This window comes from Melospiza melodia, chromosome 3 (assembly GCF_035770615.1).
Source record: "Melospiza melodia melodia isolate bMelMel2 chromosome 3, bMelMel2.pri, whole genome shotgun sequence".
NCBI classification, from domain to species: Eukaryota; Metazoa; Chordata; class Aves; order Passeriformes; family Passerellidae; genus Melospiza; species Melospiza melodia.
The window spans coordinates 4,213,385-4,232,602 of NC_086196.1; the positions used below are offsets into that span (position 1 = coordinate 4,213,385).

Genomic DNA, 19,218 nt, shown 5'->3' on the forward strand with positions numbered 1-19,218 from the left:
TTTCCCGTCTCATGCACACCAGAGATGCTTTGCTGCAGCCTAGGCCCCTTGCCCCTGGCCAGGGCAGGGCACATTTGCACTTCAGCTAAGGCTAAAGCAATGTGAAGAGGGCATGGCATAAATAATTAGTCCCTACATATCTTCTGGGATGTTATCAGCACCTCAAGCTGCCCCTCGGGCACCTCCCCAGGCACTCCCAGAAGAGGAGCGAGCATGAATCAAGCCCAGCACAACCTGTTCATGCCTTCAGCCAAAGCTCCTTGGCCTTGCCAGCAACAAAAAACCCCCACGCCTTGAAGTACCTCAGGGAGTGGCCCGCAGCAGCACATCCTGAGGCAGAACTGAGTGTGGAAAATAAAACACGAGCTTCCCGGCAAGGGCTGGGCCACTGCCGGCACCTGAGTCACCGCGGCTGCCCTGGGGTGCCGCCATGGGAGCGCTTGCTGCCCTCAGCACGGGGAGCCACAGAGCCGGGGGGGACTCTGCCCCCCGCCATGGGAGCGCTGCTCCCCACAGAGCCGGGGGGGACTCTGCCCCCCGCCATGGGAGCGCTGCTCCCCACGGAGCCGGGGGGGACTCTGCCCCCCGCCATGGGAGCGCTGCTCCCCACAGAGCCGGGGGGGACTCTGCTCCCCGCCATGGGAGCGCTGCTCCCCACAGAGCCGGGGGGGGACTCTGCCCCCCGCCATGGGAGTGCTGCTCCCCACAGAGCCAGGTCACCCTGCTCCCCGCCATGGGAGCGCTGCTGCCCACAGATCCGGGGGCACCCTGCTCCCTGCCATGGGAGTGCTGCTTCCCACAGAGCTGGGGCACCCTGCTCCTCACCATGGGCACTCTGCTCCCAGCCATGAGAGCTCTGCTCCCCACAGAACCGGGGGCACCCTGCTCCCCGCCATGGGCACCCTGCTCCCCACAGAGCCGGGGGGGGACTCTGCCCCCCGCCATGGGAGCGCTGCTCCCCACAGAGCCGGGGGGGACTCTGCCCCCCGCCATGGGAGCGCTGCTCCCCACAGAGCCAGGGCACCCTGCTCCCCGCCATGGGCACCCTGCTCCCCCCCATGGGCACTCTGCTCCCCGCCATAGGCACCCTGCTCCTCACAGAGCCGGGGCACCCTGCTCCCAGCCATGGGAGCACTGCTGCCCACAGATCCGGGGGCACCCTGCTCCCCGCCATGGGCACCCTGCTCCCCACAGAGCCAGGGCACTCTGCTCCCCGCCATGGGCACCCTGCTCCCCACAGAGCCAGGGCACTCTGCTCCCCGCCATGGGAGCGCTGCTCCCCACAGAGCCAGGGCACCCTGCTCCCAGCCCTCCCCCCTAGAATCTGCAAGTGCACTCCTCCAGTTACAGTTTTTACAGAATGCAGAATGTTGTCTGGTAGATAAAACTGAACTGAGTACAGAATTTGGGGTTTTTCCCCTTCACAAGACATGGGGATTTTTTTTTTCAGATAAAACAGCATTTAAAAGGAAATATGATAACTATGGGGGTTTAAATAGCTTTTACCCAAAGTGATGTAATTAGTCATAATCGAAGAACAGTTTTCCACACAAAATCCAATCTTTAGTTGTTGTCTAAAATCAATATGAGGCTCATTCTTTCTACTGTTAGAATCAATGGCAATTTGAGTTTAAGAAGAAGATGGATCCTGCTTCTGTAAAAATGTAAACCAGATCTTTCCCTCTTTGCCATGATCTTTTTAAAAAAAGAAACCCATCACACCTTAGCTATGTTAGTTAACTGCATCCTACCCAGGCAGGTTGCTGACACAGTTCTACATGTGGGCAATTGTGCTGCAAGCACCAACGAGGGATGAGTATTTTATAAAACCAACATTGCACATCATTCATTTGGGATTTGCAAGCTTCCCCTGCTGATTCATGTCAAATCAATTCTACATACTGTAGAGTACAATGGTGCAGTAAGAAACACTGATAACTGTATTAAACAGAGGCACTAGTCTATGGTGCCAATACACAGAGTGGAGTTCAAAGCCCCTCAGTGCCTGTGTGGCCCATCCTGCCACCCCTGGGGACAGTCATCCTTTAAAGCTGCAGCGCTGGGAACGCTAAGCCTCTTTGTCAGAGCAATGTTCCAGAACAAATCAGATGACTGCAGCTTTTAAAGTCAGTCTGGCAGAGGCTGGGGTTGAGGAAAGGGCAAGGGAACAGCAAGCACCTTGAAATAAAACACAGGATCCAAGTATAACAAAGCTATGTGTTGGAAGCAGGAGGGGTGGTAAGTAGTCTTGCCCACAGGTCACATCCCATGGAGCTCCTTGTGGATGGGGCAGGACCTCTCTAAAGCAGGCACAATACAAACACAGTTGAGGAAGAGATCTGCTGCCTCAACCCACCCTGGCATCCAGGCACTCATGGGGCAAACATACAGCGCTGCTTCTGTGTCAGAAATCTGCCAGCTTTATGAGCTGAAACACACTTATCTGCCTTCCTTCAAAAAAGACAACTCTCCACTATTAAAAGGCAAAGCTGGACTCAGTTATTCTGCCATTATGATTTTAATGGGCTTCATGCTGTTGGCATTATTAGACAAGTCTTTACAGTGTGGGTTGAAGCAGAAAGTCTGCCAAGAGCTCCAAAACTATGTGAAGAATGGGGGTTTCTGATAAGAGCCTCTGATGATGAATCTCCTGCTACTGCATTTGTGAGAACAGGGCAGTAGTCTGAGCTCTGCACTACCTTTTCTCTGCTGACAGTGCTCTCACTGCAGGGCTAGAACAAAACTGCAATGATTATAAAAAGTGACACGATCAATGATCCATACAAGGGATATAACAAGGCAACTACCTTGTCAAAATGATATGAGGAGCGGCTATAGCAAAAAAGCAAATAGACTCAGTGATGCTTTTTTTTCCTCATAAAAGTAGGTTGAAAAAACCAGGATACATCAAAGCTGACAGTTCATTGAATTTGGCAGCAGTTCAAAGCTAGAATGTCTTGTCCATACTGTGCAGGGCTCACACCCACTATCTGCAAGAGGTAAGAAACAAGGAGCATGGACACCTCACACAGAATAAAGGAGTGAACTGATTATTCTTCCAAGTTTCAGAGGATGTTTTATGCAGCCCCCTACACAGAAAATGCACATAGTTAATGAGAAACTACTGTAATAAAATAACAACTCCCTGGCTGGTAGGTGGCATAAAGGAATTATGTAAAAAAAGTACACTCCATTGAGCCTCTAATGCTTTACTGGTGAACAATAAAAAGACAAGAAGAGCTGTTTATAAAGACTATCCACGTGTGTTAAGTCTGTGCAAAAAGCTTCATTCAAGTGAAAGGTGAGGAGGGTGTCAGCTATCTGGAGCTAAAGCTTCAAAGCAGTTTTTCTCAGTGATAACTGCATCTGGAGTTGAGTGCATTTCAGCTCAGACAATTTTTAACTTATCTAATTTTAACATGTTGGTAGTGATACTATAATTATGAGAACAGAGGCACTCTCGTATACATGCCCAGAAGAGTTGCTGGTGCTGAGCAGAGCTGGTAGCAGTAGTAAGTGTCCTCAGCATACACTGCACTACTTTAGCTGTTGTTAAAATATACCTAAGGGCTCAGGTGCCTGCAGCTGACCAAGTGCCTGTGCAGAAACAGGAACTAAAAGTTCTCAGCAAAAAAAAGCTCTCCCCAGCAAAAGCATAGCATGGTACCTTTGATCTGCAAAGGTTTAGACTCATGCACTTCTCATTTCCAACAGAAAGTAAGAGCACAAACAGTTCTGTGGCTTGATGTGGTAATTCATTAAAGACCAGTAATTTGGCCTTTCTGAGTTCCAGCTGTTTGGTCCTGACACAGAGAAGCCATCCTGGAGATGAAAAGGTCCAGGGACATCCCACAACAGCCATTCTCATGCAGAGGCTGGAGGCAGCAGTGAACAAGCCGCAACTTTCAATTTTAGAATAATTTAGTGAATAAAATTACTCCAACAATAAAATAAAAGCAGCCTTTAGTCCAACTATACTAAAGCACTTCCTTTTAAATGAGAAAAACACATTACAAGAACACAGAATGCCTCTAAATTTGATTAGATAAAAATTTGGTATTTAAAGGTATCAAATCATAAGAGTACAGCAATTAGACAGTGATACAGCCGAAGCAGAAAATGAGATCAAGTTCAGAAACAAAATACTTTGTCACAGAAATCATGGAGAAGATAAACCTTAAATGCAAGAGACAAAACTGTGGTAGGACTCAAAAAGCAAGACTTGCCTCATTTAAAATGGAGTTATGTGGGAGAAATAAGGACAGACAAAAAACAAGGACTGGTTCTCATAATTCCAATACTTTCATAAAGGTGGCTGCTTAGAGGTGTGGATGCATTAACCTTCTACTCAGGGAAGCAGTCAACATGACCTATCCATCACATCAGTGCCATGAAGCTAAGCAGGATGGATATGGATGTGAAAGGTCACTATGTAGATTCTGACAATAGTGTAATCATGCCATCCTCCTTTTAAAACAGACCAACAAACTCAAGAAACCCTAATAATTGTTTGTCAGATATTGCTGCTCAAGTACTGAAATGAAAGTTTGTGTCAAAGGATTGGAAACAAAAATTACAGCAGACAAATAAACAGGTTTTAGCAGTCTGCAGCTTGAAAATGCTAAAAATGCAATAAATTATGAAGGCAGGAAGTTGTAAAGAAGAGTACAGACCAATGTAGTCTTGTATGTATCAGAGGCACAGAAAAAATGTTAGGTGTCAGCAGAATAGGTGTAAGGCCTAATGAAAAAAAGCATAAATCTAAAAGACAGGACTGTAAGTTCAAATGTATTTATACGTAAAAGACAAGTCTGGAGAAATATCACATCAGCAGCATTAAAAAAATATTTCAGAAGCAAACCCAAGTATTTTAAATACTATTTTCATGCTGAAGTAAGTAGACACTTTGTTTAAAAAGAGTTGTGAGGAAAGCAAGACACAAGAAACTAATGAGACTGACCAGAGCATTGTTTTAAATAAAATTTATTTTCAAAAGTGTCAATCAGGCTTGCTTCTTTGAAGACCAGTCCCCAGAGACTGCAGCCTCTGCTTAAAGCAAGAACTCTTCTTTCCCAGGACCCCATCATGACCTTCTGTGGTCTCTGACATGGCTTTGGTTGGCAGGCACAGTCCCAACCTACACACTTGGGACGTGAGGATCTGTGGGGCTGGGATGTTCTTTTTGGCTGCTGACCTTGCACAGCAGGAACAGTTCAGTATCTTTGGATATGCAGAGGAAAATCTCAGTCTGCCTAAGGGTGAGGGAATGGATTCAGCCATCTCTAAGACTTTTGCTTACTTACAACCTCATGATGAGCCCATGAGGCTGTTCTGGATAGTGACCAGGAGTGTACCCAGTCTTCCCCTAGAGCTCCTTGGGTTATTATCAAAATTGCTCCAGGGATGTGACATTTCTACACCCTTCTCCCACCTAAGTATTTGAAGTGAACTATGCATGCTCATAGTGGGAAAGAGAGCCTGCCCTGAGTTTACAGTGGGAGTGGTCAAAACGAGATAAGAGTGAGGGAGGAAGAGAGGAATATCCACCATTTTTTATCTATCCACATCTTGTATTGTTCACAGCTGGGAAAAAAAAAAACCCTGCATTCCTAGGAGAATAAAAACCAAACCACCCATCCTTCCCAGGGAAAGCCAAAATACTTTTCATCTGACAAGAAGCAGGGTTATGTTAAAATACCTCCCACACAAAGCCTGACCAAGATTGGTTGCTGTATCACTCACCAAAGATTACTCCCAATAGCTGGCAGGTTGCTGCTGGTAGCTTACAGCTGAGGAGCCCCCCAGGGCCCCATCACAGTTCTCCTGAGGTCAACAGCAGTCACTGCTTTGAGTGACTCAATCTTCAGCTGCACATCTCCAGAGGGCTCTCTGAGGATGGTCAGTGAGAATGGGAAAAACTCCCAAACACCAGTTATTTTATATGTTTAATTTTTAACTTGACTTTTTTTCCCCAACTGCCTGTAAAATACATTCTCAACCTCCCTTTTTCCCAGGCCTTGTGAGTGGAGGTCCCAAGAAGGCTGCAAAGACCACAGAGCAAAGGCAGGTTCTGCCTTCCCAGGTGAGAGCTGGAATAATCCTTAAAAGTGGGAAAGGATATCTGAACACTTTAGCTGAGCAAGCAGCAGCAACAGCACATTGGATTTGCAGGTTCTGCTGGGAAGATGGGCAGGGGAGGGCCCAGAGCTGGGTACTGAGGCTTTGGTATCCTGCAGCCAGGAAGGCAGGCTGCAGGCTGGTCTGCACAGACAGTGATACTTCAATAAAACACATTATTGAAGCTGTATACAATAGTTTTAACCCAGGACAAATGTCTAGGTATAATGGTTTTCTCAAAATGCACAATAGACTTTCTATGCACACTTAAAGCTGAAAGAGGAAAGGACTTATATCAGGATCAGAGTGCTCTGTAGGGAAACAGTCTCCTCAAAACCACGATGACAGTGATCACTTAATAACTATCCTGACTATCAGGAGTTGGCACCGTGAGGTACACCAACAAAGCAGTTTGAATAGATTTCATACTTTAAAAATTCCAACATGTAATGACCACCATTCAGATTCATTACATGTTTTCAGACAAACCAGAGCATTTACAAAAATACTTTCCCTCATCTCTTTTTAAAAAACATCATTCACTGTTTGCTCTAAACAGTAAGACAGTGTTTTTTCTCAACAACAGGATTATCTCAAACAGTTTACACTGGTTGTGATTAAAGAGAAAGGGATAGGCAGCATGGAGCATGAAGAGGGATTGCAAATGCTGCCCTTAACTGATTCTCTAAATCAGAACACCTAAGACTCTTCATGGAAATACAGTGTTGCTCTCTTATCAGCTCTCTTATATTGAGTTATATGATAGGTCCAAATCCCAGTCCCAGTTTGGAGATTAGGAAGAAAATTGTTGTCAGGCTGCAACGGACAATGATGGATTTATGATTTTTTGGAAAACCACACATTGTTTTGAAGGATTAGACGTTGTAATCCGTTCAGCAAGTCAACAGAAATACACCATAGCAGGAAGAGGCAAGGAGCAAGGCATCCAATTACTAATGCAAAACAATGCAGTTTATACTTTGTTTACCCTACTGTGATTAGCATTAGCTCATATAAAATCACTCTTCTCCAGCAGAAGCTGCTTGCTATATGAAGTGAAAATAAACTTTCCCCTGAAGAGCTTCTACTCTTCCCTGCAGATGTGCCCAGATTTTGAGGGGCATACCCAAAGCAGGCAGGGAAGGAGAGAGCTGGGCTGGGCTCATGGGGCTCTGGGGTCGGAGCAGAGCAATGGGACAGGGGCACACCGGGGTGACTGTCCCTGCTGCCCCTCCCTGGCACACTGCAGCCACCAGCCAGCCCCTGGGTGGGCCAAGGTGGCCATGCCCTGCCACAGCCTGGCTCTGCCCCAGAGACAGAGATGTGGGTTGAGTTATAAACCACTCAAACACCTGTGGGCAGGGTTATAAACAATCCAGTACCAGCTTCCACCTCTCCTGCAGCCGCTGAAAGAGGCAGCAGGCTGCGGACAGACAGCACTGGCCACGTTAGCTCTGTTAATCGCTGCGGAACTCGGCCTTAAGTGACCTCTTTCTTCCTGCCCATGTTGGAAGTACTTGTCATTCTTTCTGTGTCTCCTATTAGCAGCCCCAGAAGTGTCATAGGAGCAAACTAGCTGCTATAGAGTGGCAAGATTCTTGGGACTCATTATTTTCTGAACTTGGGGTAGTTTAAGCTGTATCAGCATTGACAAGGGTGGACTTCAATCACATTTTCTCCCTCTGAAATGATGAACGTGAGAAAGAAGAACATGCTAACACCAGTGACCGAGAAAATTCCATAATTATTTGACCTATTTTACAAGAAACAAAATATTTGGGTCTTGTGGGACACTATTTGGGGTAAATCTGGCTCTTAAAATACATTGTAAGTTTGGTGAGTTGGTGCAGGTCTTCAATCCTATTCAATCATTTGCCTACAGTACCACACACTGCAGGGAGACATAAGAGGAAGAGGAAATGCAGAATAGTTAACTACTGTTAATGTAAGATGCACGAAAATGGATTCAAACACAGGACAAGAATTTTTTTCCACTCTAGCCCATACGGATTTTGCAAAAAGCTAAGAGCAGTTTGTAACGTGATCATGCCTCAGAACAGAAAGTGAACGTGTTCACCTCAGTTCTGTGTTAGAGTTTCAAAGCAACAGCTTCATCCAGTCACTTGCTGTGAGTCCTGAAAATACAAAATTGTGAAGAAAGACTTGCTTGCAAGCTTTTTCTACAACAGTCAAGTACTTACAAGTTAGACAAAGCTGTACACACAGCATGAGGCATTTGTCATCTGCACAACAGAAGAAAACACCATATTTAGGAGAAATAGATGTTGCAGTTTAAGCCTGACTCTTTAGTCCAGTGTTTGATCTAGGAACAGTAATCACATCCCATTTACTGAGCTGATAAAGAACATGGAGCTGCCACAGTCAGTTTGGATGGACGCCAAGGCAAACTCAGGCAGAACTGAAAAACCCCGTTAAGATGACTGAGTGGCAAATGATGGTTATTTATTCTAATCAATTTGTTAATTTACTTCTGGAAAATCTAGATTAATTTGTTTCTAATCAAAACAAGGACCTATTCATTACAGTGTGTATGATGAACCACTACTACATAGGCATAGCTAGGATTTCTAACAATCATTTTTTTGAAAAAAGAAGACAGATTTGGTAACTCACCCCCCAAAAGCAGACCATGTGGGCTTGTTTCCCTGGAGCACACGTTTCTAACCCTATATCCAGGCTAATTTCAAACACCATGCTGGTGGGCCTTCCATTCCAAGCTCTTTTGTCCTCTCAGTGCTGCAGTTCTCACTGACTTTTCACTCTACTTCCAAATGTTCCAGCTGTTTTCTTCCTACCCATACTCTCAAACAGTAGTATCTATTTAACCTCCTCCCTTTGTGTACCATTGATTAAGTGAGGATAGCCCTATCTGCTGAGGCCTCTTTGTCACCTCTGCTGCTGCCACTGCCTAGGCTGGCTCACCTAGGACTTGCCTTTCCACAGTGCTCAGATTCTGCCTCTTCTCTCTCAAAAAGCAGGAGTACAATACAATGAGATACAGGTTAAAATGATATGCAAGATATAATTTATTTTACATAAGCCCTAGCAATCCTTCTGTCTAAATCCTGAATAGTGTTTCATTTGCCCTTCTTTGAGCCCTGAAGCCCTTCCTGAGCAAACATACCAGCAGCAATTTCATCAGTGCTCAGTGGAGAGGTCAATGGTAATGTCTTCACTCCTGACAAACCTGCAGATTCTGCAAGAAGATGAGGATGATGCTGGGCCTCAGTACATCTGCAGCCCAGAATGACACTGGCCAGCTCCTCCCCTTATTAAATGCCAAACATTAGTCCCAAAACATTTGGCATTGTTTGCTTAGTTCTCCCAAATGGGAAATTCTGGAATGACATTTCCCATGCTTGAACATTGCTCCTGTTCTCTGACTGGTAACAGCATGAGCACTTTGGAGAGACCTGGAGAGGGATGAACCAGCAGACCAGCTGGCAGTCTGGGAGTCTCACACTGCAGCTGGGCTGGCAAACCCAAAATCTCAGCCCCCAGCCTCATCGTTTCCTCCATCAGCTGTGGTCCCTCTCCAGTGCCACTTACTTGGCACCCTGGGCATACAGAGTCTCATTAAAACCCCACCACCAAACAAGAAAGGCAAGCTCCACAGTGAAGGGAGGCGCAGCAGGAACGTGCCAGCCTCTGGTGGGCCTGGGGCACTCTTCCCTGCCTGTGGGATGCAGAGTGGGGACCAGGAATGAGCACATCCCCTTCCTGCACAGGGTGCTGCTCACTGCCCAGCTACACTCTCCGTGCCCCACTCCATCCCTTTCTGCATCTCAAGTTCTTATTTTTTATTTTTAAACAGCCAGATTGAGTCTTAATTATTTAAGCACCTTCCAGATTTAGAAAGCTGTTTTGGCTGTGAAAGTAACACTCACTGCAATCATCTCTCATCAATAAACCATGGAAACAAATGTGTATGCCCGTTGGGAAGGAATTTTATTTAAAGCACACTGAAAAGGGCTTTAAATAAAGTGTGGAAGATGTGAAAAGACCTAATGCTGGTCATGTTTCAGTGAGCTCAGCACATTTTAGCTCCAGTGAGAAAAAATGGGATCTGTGCCTTTTACAATTAGGATGGCTTGACTTCTCACAAATAGGAAAGGATGCCTCAGAAACATCCAAAACACAAACTGGGGCGAAGGGCCTTCAGAGAGGCACACTCACCTGACAGTTGTGCTGGTTTTTGTAGGGTTTGGGTTTTTTTCCAAAGTGTTAAAACACATAGGCAAGGGTTTGGTCCTTCAGGGAAATAATGATTTGAGCTTTAAAACAAAGAAGAGGAAAAAATACCTGGAACATCAATCAAAGAGCATCCCTAACATCTTACTCTAATAAAAGAAGTAAGATTAAAGAACAGTGGTGAAATAAATAGGGCAGGAAATCTTTCTCCTTTTTAATGCATTTGTTAAAAATCAGCTCAGGTGGGGAGAACCAACAGGTCGTGCACACACCACCGCTGCTCCCGGGAGTGGCGCGGAGGAGGAGGAGGAGGAAGAGTGCAGCTGTGTCCACTGGTGTGCAGGCAGAGCTGGGGCTTCTGTCCTCACGAGACCACCAGCAGATTCCCCTTTTTTGGTTTGACATTCAAGGTCCTCTTTCTAGCCAACATCCTTTTAGGTTAAAGGTAAAAAGGATCTCAGCAGACACTGAATTCAGTTCCTCACCTCTAGACATCACTTAGATCTCTTAATTCCATGGTGGCTCGTTGTTTTAGGGTTTTTTCCTGCTAGATTTGGTGAGGTGTTTCTACATTTGTATACCAGCCCCGATGTCACCTCCCCCTCACAGTCCTGGGTGCCATTTTCCAGGAAGCAGCAGGGTGATACTTGATGAAGAGGGATTTCTTATCATCAACAACAGGTAATTAAAGAAAAACTATTAACAATGGGTGATTACGATATCAAATTATTAACAACAAATAGTTAAAACTCCAATTTAGCAGTAATTGGTTTAACCTGTTAGCTCTGCAACCTTTAAAAAAAATGGACAACTTTTCTACTCAGAACAAGTGGCATAGCCTCAATGCTTACTTTAGTGAGAGATTTTGTCTTATCCCCAAAGAGCTTAAGGAACATAATTTCTGATCCCACTGGGAAACACTCTGCATTATTGTACTCATAGGATCATAATATATCCTGGGTCAGAGGGACTCCCCAGGATCATTGAGTCCAACTCCTGAGCCTGCACAGGGCATCCCAAGAGTCACACCATGTGCCCAAGGACATTGTCCAAATGCCCTCTGAACTCTGTCAGGCTGTGCTGTGACCACTGCACAGCTGTTCCAGTGCCCACCCACCCTCTGGGTGAAGAACCTTTTTCTGATATCCAACCTACACCTCCTTTGGCTTGGCTCCATGACATTTCCTCAAGTCCTGCCTCTGATCACAAGAGTGAAGAGATGAGTGCCTGCTCCTCCACTATCCCTCGTGAGGATGTTGAAAAGAGCAGTGAGGTCTCACCTCAATCTCCTCCAGGCTGAAGAGACCAAGTGACCTCAGCCACTCCTCATATGGCTTTCCCTCAAGGCCCTTCACATCCTCGTGGCCCTTCTTTTGATACTCTCAAATAGCTTGATGTCCTTTTTATATTGTGGTGACCAAATGTGGTAATTGCTAATCTCCACTCTCCAAGAGTGGAGATACTTGATCTTGAATTAACCCCATGCAAATTGCTGCTTGACTCCTCTACTTTGCAAAGCAAAGCCTCTTTATTTACGTAGCATTTTCATTTAATTAACAAAGAGATGGAACAAACTCTTACGGAGGGGAAAAAATTAAAAGGTCATCTTCCATCACGAGTGAATACATGAGAGAGGGAAAGAAACAAACTGGTTTCTTCCTGTTGGCCATAGGAACATCGAGCACCTTCACTTGTCCCGTCAGGACCTCGGGGAGGCAATGAAGTGTCTGGAGAGCACGGACAGAACTTTTCTTCCTCTGTTGAGCATCCCTGCCACTGGAAAGGAGCCAAAGAGGGTGCTTTGAGATTCCTTCCTCAGACATCTGACACTGCGGGGACCAGTTCAGCATATGCATGTAAATTACACGGCAAAACCAGCGGGTTTATTATATGATTGAGTTAAAAATACTATCTACTTAATTGCAGCCAGAGCTTACACTTAAAAATGCTGTCACGTTGCGAAGCCCGTTACTTCAGAACACAGGAAACAACAACTACATCTGCCCGGGACCGTTAATGTAGGCCCGCGGCTCACCTCATTATGAGAGTCTTTAATTACATGGTCCGATATTGTTTTTCACAGGGCCCCCCGCTGCCATGGCCGGGCCGAGAGCCCTCAGGGCCGGCTCTCGGCTCCCGGCTCCCGGCTCCCGGCTCCCCGCTCTCCCCGCTCTCTCCGCTCCCCGTCCCGCCCGGGACCTGTTGGACGCTCCGGCCCTGAGCCCCGGGCGGCACGAGCCGCTCCCGAGCCGCCCCCGCCGCCCGATAGGCTCTCTGCCGCCGTGACGTCATAGCGCCCCTCCGCCGCCGCCCGTGAGCCCCCCGCACCACTCTGACGTCACCGTCAGCCCACGGCCGGCGGGGGGGCGGGGCCCGCCGCCCCGTGCCCGCCCCCCGGCCCCGCCCCGCGGCTCGCAGCGGGACAGACCGGCCGGTGCCGCCCGCCGCCCCCAGCGCCGCCGCCGCCGCCAGGTAGGGCCGCGTCCCCGGCCGGGAGGGAGCGCAGCGCCGGGGCTCCCCGCCCGGAGACGGGATGCGGCGCGGCCGCCCGGGCCCGGAGGGGGATGCGGAGGACGAGGGGGGCGGGGGGCACGGCGGGCGGGGGGCGCCGCTCCGCGGGGCGCGCAACAAGTGCGGCGGCAGCGCTGGCCGTGCGCGGAGCGGAGGGGGGGGCTTGGTGCCCGGCGGGGTACGGCCGGGGACGGGGCCGGCAGTGGCGGGCAGGCCGGCCGGCCGGCCGGGGAAGGGAGGGGACGGGGCGGCGGAAGGGACGGGGCTCTCGCCGGGAGCGTCTTTTCCCCGGTTTTGTCAAAAGCATGATGCAATCCCGCATTGCCATGGATACTGCATCCCGGGCGGCGGCGGCAGCCCTTTCCGCCGTGCGGGGCACGGGGTGGGGTGAAATAACAGAGGCAGGAAGGGAGGAGACCCCGCACCTCAGCCCCGTCCTCGGCCGTAGCTGCCTTCCCGGGGAGCTCGCGGAGGGCTCGGCGCTGCCACGGCTCCGATCAGAACCCCTGATCCGTCCTGTTCCGCCGTGCCGGGTGTGCCGGAGTGCATCCCGCCGGCCCGGCCCGCTGAGGCGGCCGCTGGCGGCCGGGGAGCAGCCCGGCGGAGAGGCACGGTGTCAGCGGAAGGGCTCGTCGGCCTCGGAAGGGAAGGCTGTTACTTCTTCTTCCCTGAGCTCTTGCCCAGCGCCCCTAACCGCCTTGCTGGGTTAGAACTGGAGCCGCTGGAACGGTAGTTCGCGGGTCTGAGTGTGGGACAGGGCACACGCCGCGTTAAACCAGCAAAGAGCTCGGCCCTGGAGATGTGCAGTGCTTCTGAAAGGGGCCGGCCCGTTTAGAAACCTATGTGTTTAAAGCGTACATGCCTTAGGAAGTGAGCAGAAAAGGAAGGGCAGCCGACAGAAATGTGTCAGTGTGTCAGATGCCTGTGCAGGGACTTTCTTAAAAACTTTATGACTTTGCTTTTATCTCTTCATCTCCTGGAAGCCCTCGGGCACCAGCAGCATTAGAAGCAGTGCCTGGGGTTATGTGAGGAATTCTCTTGGGCAGTGTGTTTTCTCCTTCTCTGCCCCGTTTGTTGCTTCTCTGCCCTCATTCCTTTCCCCGGATTCCCAGGGATGGAGCATCTGAGGATCCCGCTCCAGCGAGCTTTTCGCTATCGGTCTGTGCTGTGAGTCTGCAGACGAAGGGTCAGTTCTGCAGACCCCTGGGCAGGAGCGGTAGCGCCTTGGCTTGCTCAGCACGGGGGCTCCTGGCACACGAGAGGTGTTCCTCCCTCCGTCCCTCCGTCCCTCCCTCCGGCAGCCGGGTGCGCTGCCCGCTCCGTGCCCAGCCTCCGCTGAACGGCAGTGCCCTGCACGGCTCATTTGTATGCTCAGTGCTTCTGGTGCTCTCTGAGGCCGTGGGATTCTGTGCCATGGCCGAGTTCTCGTGGCTGTGACAGAAAACTCCAGCAAAGAGCTCAGCCGGCTCCCAGCCGTGGCGAGGGAAAACAAGGCAGGGGCATGGCTGCGCTTGGGATGCTTCCCATCAGGAAGTCTCTAAAACCGCTCTGTGCAGATGGAAACACGCCCTGCAGCTGAAACTAGAGCAGGATGAGCGTGCAGGCGTCTCCCGTGGCGGCACAGCCTTTGGCCGGAGTTTTGGGCCAGGTTGCTTCCAGGGTGAGGTTATCTCTGCCAGAGCGGCTCCTGCCAGGACTGGCAGCCGCGGCTGGAGCTATCGCCGCCGGTCGCGGCTGGGTGGAGGGCTGGCGGCTGCCAGGTTTTTGTGGAAGAGGGCTAGTGGTGCTGCTGCATCAGTATTAAGCTGCTAGCATAGAGGGAGGGGATTTATTTGGTTTAAGAAAGAACTTGTGAATAAAGCTCAGGAGTTTTGCGATGTATTTCACTCTAAGTCCTTGCTCCTTTGCTGCAGTCACAGCCCGAGATTTTCCTCTGCTGTTGAAATACTCCATAGCTAGAGATAAGTCCTGGTGCAGGCTCACCGCTGCTAACAGCTGAAGCTGTGTCACACGTGACCGTCTGATGCTCTGTAGCAATAAAAGCTGGAATTTTTAATATGAGTATTCATGTATTTGTCGTGCACTAGAATAGTCTGCTTTCAGAGCAGCAAGTAGGCAACGCATGTACTCTGGCTGGAGGCAGCTGTTCTTGCACAGAGGAAGGATTTTACCTTAAACTTGTGGTACCTGGAGATAGCTGGGGTCAGCTGGATGGAGATCCCTTCCTACCTTTATGGGAACTTAGGAGCAAATTGAAAGGACCAGTGTGCTGAGTTTCCTGAAATTAGGCTTGGATTTGCTCTCAGGGATGCTTGTGCCAGCTGATATTGGTCAAGAGCACTAGAAGAGATGCCAGAATTTTGCTTGACTTTACTGAATTTTGTACAAAGCACACATTGCATATGTAATGCATGCTAAAAGTTCTTCGTGTTTTTTATTCATAAGTAGCTAAATGAATGTGTCATGTGTTCTGACTTAAGTCTCCTGTATTTTAGCATTCAAATGCAACTAGAGAGAGCAGCAGTGAAATGAATATGCAATGTGGCTTTGTCTTGCAAGCTGGCAAAGGTCCGCCTGATGGTCTCTGTGCCTCATGCTGCTTTTTAAAAAGCAGATGCACTATGTGAGTTAAGTTAGCCTTTACCTAGCAGCAGCTGATCAGATGGACTATCTTTGATTAAAACTCATGCATATTTGGTACTTAAATATAGCATCATTAATGATACTTACTTTATGTGCTGTCTGACCAGTCTCTGGGTTTACTTATTGCAGTATTTTTAGTAAGTTGATCTTGCTCTTAAATTTCTCAGCATGAATTCTTCTTGTTACATTCTTTGTCTTTAGTACAGCCAGAATTGAAATAAAATATTTTGAATTCTTTAGTGTAATCTCTTCTTTCCCTGCTGACTTTCATTTTGTATTGTGTATAAGAGGAATTAACTGAAAGATAACAGAAGAAAAAAAAGAAAATTTGAAATAGTACTGTAGATCCATCAGGCCTCTGGACAGTTCCTTTATTTGCATTTTTTTTTTTTTGCAACTTGCTAGGAGCAGATTTTTGAAAATATGTTTGAAGATTCAGATTTTTGGGAATGAAGGTGAAATTGAAATATCTTAGGATTTCAAACTGATCTGGTGCTCAAGTCCAGCAGCCACAGATGGAGATCCCAGCCTAAGTGATCCAGAGCTGCCCCTTTGCAAGCATATTCCTTCTAAGGGACATTCAGTTGCTAATTGGTTAAGTGCTCTCAAGTACTGAGCTGACCTCATTCCTTTACCTTCCTCATTTTTGGGGCAGTAAACATTGCAACATCAAAGGCTTCTGTTTCTGCTGAGCTCGGTGGAAAAAACAGACACCCAGACAAAGCACAAGGTTAAAATACTTGTCTTCTGCCTTCTTCTGGTGGTCTCAGCAACCCTCACTCGGTGGCAGACAAAGCAAATATCCCAGTTAATGCTGTCTGCATCCCACCTGAGAAAAACTTCGGGAGAGAAAGAGCAGGTACCTAGAGTGCCCTGTTGAAACAGTGTCGTGCCTCTGTCCTGTTGTCCCCTGTGGCCCTCTTGGCCCTGGGGCTGAAAGGATGTCAGCAGTGAGCACTCAGTCGTGCTGCTGCCTGCCCCGTGCAGGGCAGGAGCAGTGTGCTGGCTGTGCTGGTGCGGAGCAGTGGCTGGATGGAGCCATCTCAGTGTCACCCTGCTGCCCACATGGCAGGGGACTTGGCTCTCTGGGTCTGGGTTCCCCCACAAGGGCAGGAAGCCAGAGTGCCTGTGCTGTGCTCCCTGTGACAGCTCATGCCAGGAAGGCTCTTTAGGACTGAGGGGGTCCTTTGGAGTGAATGGGCTCTTGGTGGTGTGTTTTTGGTTTTTTGGGTTTGTTTTGCTTTTTTTTTGTTCAGGCCATGGAGGTTTTGTTTTCTGGCTTTGAACTAGGAGAGGCAGGGGTGCTCTTTCCTTGCTGAAGAGAAGAGCCACAAATACCTCTACCTATTCTTTCTTAGCATGTTGTTTTACTCCTGCTGTCTTAAAGTGAATCACAAGCAAAATGTTGGCTCTTCACAGCTACAAAAGCTCCACTTAGATTTGGCAGCTCTTCCTTTAGGGTGAGAAGGCATGTATAGGTAATTATGCTGTTTACTGTAACCTCCCCTGCATAACAGCTTATTCATTTTGTCTTCTTAATGTCAATCCTCTTTTGTTACCTTCTGTCATTACCATGTCCTGAATTGGTTGTGTGGGGATGAGATCTATAAAACTGTTTAGACAGGAGTACCATGGTGGCTGTTGGCCTCAGCTCTTGCAGTTTTTGTTTTTCTGCTTTTTCAGTGTACAAAATGACATTCTTCCAGGCTGCAGCATAAGCTTTTCAAAGCTGTTTTGCTGTATAATAAACTGAAGAAATTGATGCTTTCTGCATGATAGTCAGAGCACACTTCTCCTTGTGCATCCAGACACTTCAAAAAACTGACAATAATCTTTGTAATATAGTTGCTAATTTGTTTTGTGATTATTAAATGTGCTAAAAATGCAGAGATTCCTGCAGTTTATGCACACTAGCATTGAAAATGCTTTTTCCCTTAAATGGAAGAACACACAAGGACAAATGAAAAGGATAATCAATGAATTACACAGAAGCTGGTCTGTTTAAAAACTTTTTTCCAGGTCAGATTGCTTTGCTATGACCTTTCCTAAGGCTGTTTAAATTTGGTATTGCAGCAGTACAGTTAAGAGAGCATTGCTTGGGCTGACATCCCTGCAGTTCCTGAGTGCTGATTGGTAAAAGTGATTTATGGCTGGGTTTCTGAGGGCACCAAAGCCTCTTCCCATCATCCAACAGAACAGCAGTTAGGTCTTTGTTTGATGAGGGTAATGCAAACAGTGACATGAATTGATTTTTTGATTGACAAATCAAATAAATGCTGCCTTCAGTCTTATTATGGAAATAACTTGTAAAGTTGCTGTTGACTGTGTATGCATTGGGTCTCCTTATATCTATTTAATGAAATCAATCTCCTGAAATTTATTGCCTTGGTTTCTCTGTTTGTGTTTTGGCATTTAGAACATATTATCTTACAGGGCAAATAAGAGCACAAGAGCAAACTTGTCTGAAGTATGTGGCTGGTAAATACTTTCCTACTGTATTGGATGCATTGGAGAATTATTTTCTTGGTGAAATAGTAGACTTGTGTGAAACAGGAATAAGCCTTCTTACCAGGTGTAGAGATTTTACAAAAAATGTGTGCTGCTAAGTGCAATTGTCTCTTCTCCATGAAGAAATGAATCATCCTACTTATGCTGAGCTCAGTGCTGTGAGTTGAGCTGGCCTTGACATCCCATTGCAACTGGGTATTTTTCATGGCCTTATTAAAACTTTATTAACTGTAGAGTTCGTGCTTCATTAATGATAGCATTGTTAATGACCAATGGCATACTGGGCAAGTAGAAATATACAGACATTTCATGAGCTTGTATTTAAGCTAAAGTTGTCTGTGTTGAATTGACCTCTATGTCAAAACTTTGTATCAAACATATGCCTGCCAACTGATATGCTCTGGGCAGTGGCTAAATATGCTGACTTGCCCTAGACTTTTCAGGAGATAAAATTTGCTTGTGCAATACAACAAATGTGGAATAAACCTTTCTTCCTGCATTTTCAAATTGTGCCCTGCACTTTGATCCCTGCGTAACCCTCCTCTTTGAGACTCTGGGTCAGTGATTTGAGCAAAGTGACTGCTCTTCTGTTATCACTTGGAAGCGCTCCTCTCCCTCTTGACCTTGAGAAAACTGTTTTTCCTCTTGCCAGCTGTCTTTGCAGCGACTGGAGGGTAATTGCTTTCTTCCTGTGCGCATGTTCAGCTCTGCTTTAAAACATCTACTTGATTTCCAAAAGGAGGTAGTCTTGATTTCAGGTAACAGCCCAGCTTTTCTGTATGCCAGTGGGAGTTTTTGTTTGTGTCACCTTAAGGATGTTATCAGGGTTAGACAATAACTAACAAGTATTATTTTGCAGAATAATGTAGTTTAGTTTATTATATGTTCTCAAACCTCATATGTTTGTTTAGCTAGTTAATTCATAAGCAAGCAAGTTTACCAGTTCGTTGTTTTTTTTCCTCCCTCACTTTTTGCTGTTAAAAGTTTGCTGGGAAGCATTTTGGGTTAAAGCAGTATTTCTGCTGTGCCTGTGTTGCCTACAGAGCCCTTGGCAAGTGCTAGTTGTGGGAAAACACCTTCTTCCCATAGATGCCATATGGTTAAGGTTTGGAGCAAACCACAACTTTGTGGAGGAGCAGCTCCTCTGCTGAGTTAAAATCAGCTCTTAGAAATTAAGAAATTTACATTTGCCACTACTGTATCATTGTCCCCATAGTGATCTGAAAG

General features: G+C 47.3%; 1 protein-coding gene and 1 long non-coding RNA gene across 2 annotated transcripts in view; one reads left to right on the plus strand and one right to left on the minus strand.

The window, feature by feature from the left end:
* Nucleotides 1-11,835: 11,835 nt before the first annotated feature.
* Nucleotides 11,836-12,463, minus strand: LOC134416656 (uncharacterized). Its single transcript, XR_010027312.1, has 2 exons — nucleotides 12,365-12,463; nucleotides 11,836-12,105 (listed from the first exon to the last, which is right to left on the minus strand). It is a non-coding gene; the product is annotated as an uncharacterized LOC134416656 (long non-coding RNA).
* Nucleotides 12,464-12,744: 281 nt separating this feature from the next.
* The window catches only part of ELOVL5 (ELOVL fatty acid elongase 5), a 39,080-nt gene continuing 32,606 nt past the window's right edge, over nucleotides 12,745-19,218 (plus strand). Inside the window, exon 1 of the mRNA XM_063150686.1 lies at nucleotides 12,745-12,801. The gene's annotated coding sequence lies outside the window, so the exon portion shown is untranslated. The remainder of the gene's footprint in view (nucleotides 12,802-19,218) is intronic.